The following is a 6887-nucleotide window of genomic DNA, read 5'->3' as shown; positions in this document are numbered from 1 at the left end:
TATAATGTTTAATTAACAAATACAATACGGGCAATATGATGTTTGATTAGCAAATGAAATACGGGCGATATGTTGTTTGATTAGCAAATGAAATACGGAGAATTTAATGTTTGATTAGCAAATGAAATACGGGTGATATAATGTTTAATTAACAAATAAAATACGGGCAATATGATGTTTGATTAGCAAATGAAATACGGGCGACATAATGTTTGATTAGCAACTGAAATACGGAGAATTTAATGTTTGATTAGCGAATGAAATACGGCAACATAATTTTTGAATATCAATTGATATACGAGTGATATAATGTTTGATTAGCAAATGAAATAAGGGCAAGATAATGTTCGATTAGCTAATGAAATATGGGTGATATAATGTCTGATTAGCAAAAGAAATTTGGCCAATATAATGTTAGATTAGCAAATGAAAAAGGGGCAAAATAATGTTTGATAAGAAAATGAAATACAGGCAATATATGAATATGTTATATATATGAATACTACATATTGTATTCATATGAACAAACATATTGTTATATATATGAATACATATATATAACAATATGTTTGAACATGAAATGATATACGTGAGATATAATAATTAGCAAATGAAACATTCGCGATATTACGTATAACAATAACCAAATTAGATACCGTATGCATAATTGCAAAATTAAAATAAAAAATAATGTTTATTTTCCAAATGAGATCATTAGGATACAATGAATGATTGTCAGTTGAAATTTGGATTAAAAAAACGTATAATATTCAAATGAGATATGAGCAAAAATCTGAATGATTTACAAATGTAAAACGGCTAATATAATGTTTAATTAACAATGCAATTACGGCGAAATAATGTATAATTTTCAAATGAGTGAAGAGCGATACAATGTATGATTATTAAATGAAAACCTTTGATGCTATGATGTATAATTTTCAAAAGAATTCCGGGCGATAAACTAAAAAATTATGAAATGAAATACAGATTACATGGTGTATAATTTCCAAATGATATAGGGCGACATCCTGCAAATCCACAAAAAAATTTCGCTAAATAATGTAATATTTCAAAATGAAATATGGGCTTCATGATGCAAAATTTACAAATGATATTCATGCGACGCAATATATAATTTCCGAATGATAGACGAGGGACATAATGCATAACTCTCGATGAAAAAACTTCCAGAGAACGATACCGGGACCAGAAATAATTTAGTCAGTGGTCGCAATTTCACCGAGCTCGATCATCCTCCTCGGGTGTGCAGTCGTGGAGCAGATCACGCAATGCCTAATTCGAGGTCACGCTGCTTCACGCAATCCTAGCGAAGTAGGAATATCGAGCTGCAGTTTAACTACACTATTTACTTGGTAATGTTGATTTAGTATCATGAAAATGAATCATGTAATCCGTGCTATTCATAAGCTCGGTGGGACCGCAACTAGCGCCGAATTGTACTTATAATAATTGCATTCTATGTATTATTTAAATTTATAGCTAATTTATGAACAGAACATAGCTGTCGAAGAACTCGTCATATAATACTTTTCTAAAGTTTTAAAAGTAACAAAATTGTTGATCGATTTTGCTATTTTATTGACAACAATTATAACACAAAAGTGATAATTTGTAAGGAATTTACACGAATATAATCGCTGATAAACTTTATTTGCGAATCCACAGGATAAATCTTCGAAGGTTTTCGAAGACGAAAGAATTCAGAACTGAAGAAGCAATGGAGCAACTGCAACCAAATAAAAACAGTCTGATTAACTGACAAACTTAGTTCAAGGATGCTTTATGTGATCATATTCTGTATTCCAATTTATCGGCACATGATTTGACAGTGAACTTGATTCCCAGTATTAACCTTGCGAAGTTGAGACACTAAATACGGCAGCAGCAAACAGACGAGGCGTTCCTTACGACATAGCTCAAGCAGAATGGGTGACGTGTGATGTGCGTCATTATACTGTAACGTAGCAAAAAGAATTTATTAAATTACAGTAAATACATTGGGCTTCTTAATTGAACAATATGTCATATATAGTCGTATAGTTAATTGCGATCAAATAATAGTCGTATAGTTAATTACGATCAAATATTGATTAACTAACCATCTAAATTATTGCCGATGGCTCCATTTAGAAGTGGCATAGATGCCATTCAGAGGTTTGATTTTAGACAAAATGTGCAATGGTTAGTAATAGGTTGGCCCAACTCAGCTAATTTGGTAAATAAGTTAATAAGGTTAAGGTTAAGGTTCTAGGCCGGAAATTCTAAATTTTAATATCTAAATTTTAATATCTAATTCTAAAAAACGGGTCATCACATTAATAAATAAATCGTTGCGTACTATATTTCGGGTTAGGTATGATGAAAACAATATCCCTTTGACTCGTACTACTGTATTATATAGGCAGTCGAAAATTTTAATTGGTGTAAGACAACATTGTTTCGACTTTTCGTCTTAGTTGTATTTAATTTTTTTTAGGTAGGGTTGTTATTGCCTTTGTTGAATATCATTTTTAGTCGCCATGCTAGTTATTCTTATTTCAGTTTTACTAAAGGTTAGTTTTTATCAGGATGTTTTCAATTTAGTCACTTGCAGTTCCCTTTTGTCGTATCCCATCGTCATTATATGTTATTGTTTTTCCATTGTATAATACCGCTAATGTCGCCTGTGAAGCTTTTTAGCTTATATGGGCTTTCGCATGGAAGCATTTTGTATTTTTTTCTCCAAATTTTTGTCATTTTCTTGTTATGAATTTTTTTTGTATGCTCCTGTGTGAATAAAGAAAAGAAAGAAATGTTGAGGCCAAAGTAATTAATGCGTCATAGACGACTTTGCAATGTTGGGTCCAACCAAAGAAGTGAATTCGCATGCATTAACAGGACTAGAGGCCCATTCCATGCATTAAATCAAGTTAATATAGAGGGAAAATGCACATATTATGCTGTACATTATACAGCAATCTATAATGCACCATTTGTCACCTCCTTCCAAAAGCTCCTGACTGTTAATTCCTTATCCTAGACGTTAACAACTATACAAACTTAATCTTCATAGTCTCACTTAAATTAAAACGGAACAGACTTTCTTATAAATTATCGATATTTTAATAGTAGTATAGTACATAAGCCAACTTTGCATCCACGTTATACATACCTTCAGCACTTCTGGAATACGAAATTCAGCTGTCTATGATCCATGGGACGCACGGGCGCTCGGCATCACAAAAGCCTGAATTATTCAGATGCACGGAGGGCGGTAATTCAAACACGTGCTGCAGTAGAGAAGCTTAACCGCTCTGAGAGAAATAAGTGGGATTGTGCCCCAAATCGTGTTGCACTTTTTGCCCATTTATATGTCATCCTGACCCAGTCTGACAAGGCAACAGGGCGTAACAATGATACGTATATACTTTACTCGAGATTTGGGTATGGAAGTGGGTCATTATTTGAACAATATGAACGCATTCATTGTGGTGATTGCGTTTTGTGTGTCGCGGGAAGCATTTTTGCGGATACACCTTCGCACCAAATCGGTCGTCTGGGAGCTGTTTGTTACAGATACACCGGCGACATCGCTGTGCTATTGTTGAGCGTTGAAGTCTACCAATGCAATAATCTTCTAATATGTTTAAATATGCATGAAAAAACCGTACAAAATACAATACAATATTGTGCTGATGAGAAAAAGAATTAAATTATTTTATTATTCTCGAAACATCAACATATTTTAAAAATATAATGGCACCGTTCAATTATTTGGTTTAATAATAATTTATTTGAGGCAAATAAGGTGCATTCGCTTTTAAAAATTTCCATGAGAATTCAATTAACGTAGACGCGACATTCATTTTGATCTCATGTATACTAGATATATTATATATTTAACTCTCAGCTGAACGATATGAATGCCGCTCATTTCCCAGACGCAACTTTACGGCTGTGCCTCCACTTTAATGAGATCACGAGAGAATAATAATGATAATGGAGCTAAATTTCGAAATGAGAGCCAACATTTTAAAATAAAAAAGAAGGAGAATTTTTTTGTCTCTGCGTGTGAAGGCAGTGAAAATAGTTGATATTTTTGTTAACATTATATATTTAGAGATTATTTGTGAACTCTAAATTGCAAAGCTCATCATAGGAAATGAACAGTAAATCCATTGTAAAAAGTCTATTATATACTAGAAAGTTAGCATGAATAGACAATTAAATCTTGTAATTGGTGAAAGCCGGTGGTTCCAAATCATTCATAAACAATTCACTTCATTATTTTAAAACAAAGTACCGCAGCAGATGAAGGAAAAGCTCCTTGAAGCCGACCTTCAGATCAGAAATCACTTTCAATTCCTTTTTCGAAATTTGAAGGAAATTTGAACTCTTGGCACCATCAAAATTTCCATTCTATTTTAATTCTCACTCGTCTCTCCACTTTTAATTTTCAACAATTTTGACAAGAAAAATGTGCAGTCAACCGTGTTCTTAATTATATCAGTCCCGAGTTATTCCTTGTCGGATACATTGTATGAGCAATTTTATTTATTTCAAATCTGCTTCTCAATACAGCACATGTTTCTGAGTCGAATTAAATCCCTGACGTTCACATAGCAATTAAGGAACACTTAATCACATAGCACTACACGACGTTCACAACAATATTTTTTTAGTGTGAACTACTTAATAACATAAAACTACACGACGTTCACATAGCAAGTGTGAACTACTTAATAACATAGCACTGCCATACCCATTTATAATACCTCACTCCAACCTCTGCTCTAATGCATACAGAGTTCCTATAGCACTTCCGTGCAGCGATCCCATGGGGCGGGGCTCTCATTGTGTGGACTGTGTAGGTTCTGTCTCTTATACACATCTAGATGTGTATAAGAGACAGGTGTAGGTTGGGGCTGGAGAAGTGCGCTCTCATTGTGTGGGCTGTGTAGGTTGGGGCTCGAGAAGTGCGCTCTCATTGTGTGGGCTGTGTAGGTTTGGGGCTCGAGAAGTGCGCTCTCATTGTGTGGGCTGTGTAGGTTGGGGCTCGAGAAGTGCGCTCTCATTGTGTGGGCTGTGTAGGTTTGGGGCTCGAGAAGTGCGCTCTCATTGTGTGGGCTGTGTAGGTTGGGGCTCGAGAAGTGCGCTCTCATTGTGTGGGCTGTGTAGGTTTGGGGCTCGAGAAGTGCGCTCTCATTGTGTGGGCTGTGTAGGTTGAAGCTCGAGAAGTGCGCTCACATTGTGTGGGCTGTGTAGGTTGGGGCTCGATAAGTGCGCTCACATTGTGTGGGCTGTGTAGATTGGGGCTGGAGAAGGGAGACTTCCCATTCGTGGTTTATGTGGGTTGAGGCTGGAGATGCGGTCCTCCCCTTGTGTGAGTTGTGGGGGCTGAGACCGAGAAGTGGACTTCCCATTGTATGATTTGCGCAGGTTGAGGCTAAAAAAAGAAATTTCAAATCTTATGATTTCTATAGGTCGGTGTTGAAGAACAGTAATGCTGATTTTATGGGTTGTTTTGGTTGAAGATCTGCAGGGCCGGCGCTACTTGATTTTTACTTGCAAATGACACAGGTTGTAAATTAACGTGTAGGCTGTATTCCTAACGTGTCCCGTACATGGTTCTAACGTACCTCATGTATAATGAGATGATAAAATGCCTTGGATGTTGACAAAACTCATAAATATAGCTTATGTTACATATTAAGTATTATTCATTCTTTTGATCTTTCTAAATTCTTCGTTCAATAAATTTCTAACGATTTATTCATATAAAGTTTTTGATTAATTACACGAGATTATATGAATTAATTTAATTGAAAAATTATCAAAAATTATTAAAAAGCGTTAACGATTTTTGGGTGCAAAATTTTGCACGAGCAGCCGTGGCGTGAAATTTCTACCCAAAATTAAAATAAAATTGCATCATACGCGCGCGCTCCGAAGCCTTGACTGCCGTTTATTATATTTCGTCGAAATTTAATTCGGAAATTAATTACAACGTCGCAAACGGCTAAAAAAATTATTACAAGTATAAATTATTATTATTAATTTCAACGACTCAAACGACTAAAAAATTATTACAACTACGCAAATATTATTATTAAATTCAACGACTCAAACGGATAAAAAATTAATACGACTACGCAATTATTATTATTAATTTTAACGACTCAAACGGCTAAAAAATAGTTACAACTACGCAATTATTATTATTAATTTCTGCGACGTAAACGGCTAAAAAAATTTAGAGTTTATCTGAAATATGTTTGGGGTCAAATTAGAATATTTCATTTCAGAAAATTGATTAAATATAAATACTTACTAATTATACTAATTATGGGTTAAAAAATTATACGAGTTTTCTAAGTTTTGATTAGGCTAATGTTGTGCTCCTGATGCGTATCCCTGATGCGTACCCAAGATGCGTACCTCTGATAAGCACTTTTTCAAACCGCAAATTAACCATGAATTTTTAAGCAAGGAAAACGCAATTTGTCTGTGATTCCATCCAACAATTTTTTTTCTTTCTACTTAGAATAGAATAGAATAGAAGTGTCGACGTTGAAGAAATAGGCCCATGGCCTGTTGCCGATTCTTGATAGTGGTGCAGGATCTCCCGGCAATAAAGCCATGTTGACAGTCTGATAGGAGATTATTAGCAGTCAAATGATCTATCAATCGATCCCTCACAACAGATTCCATTACCTTGCAAACGGCACTTGTCAAACTGACAGGGCGATAGTTGCCCGGGCAGCTTTTGTCACCTTTTTTGAACAATGGTGTCACTTCACCGGCAACATTCCTTCGTTCAAAGTTTTTCGAAAAAGTGACGTCAGAGGGCCGGCTAGGACAGTTGCTAACTCTTTGAGTAATCT

Source organism: Hyalella azteca, unplaced genomic scaffold (genome assembly GCF_000764305.2).
Source record: "Hyalella azteca isolate HAZT.00-mixed unplaced genomic scaffold, Hazt_2.0.2 contig5139, whole genome shotgun sequence".
NCBI lineage: Eukaryota > Metazoa > Arthropoda > Malacostraca > Amphipoda > Hyalellidae > Hyalella > Hyalella azteca.
The sequence above is the reverse complement of the archived record's forward strand: the minus strand, read 5'-3'. Positions refer to the sequence as shown.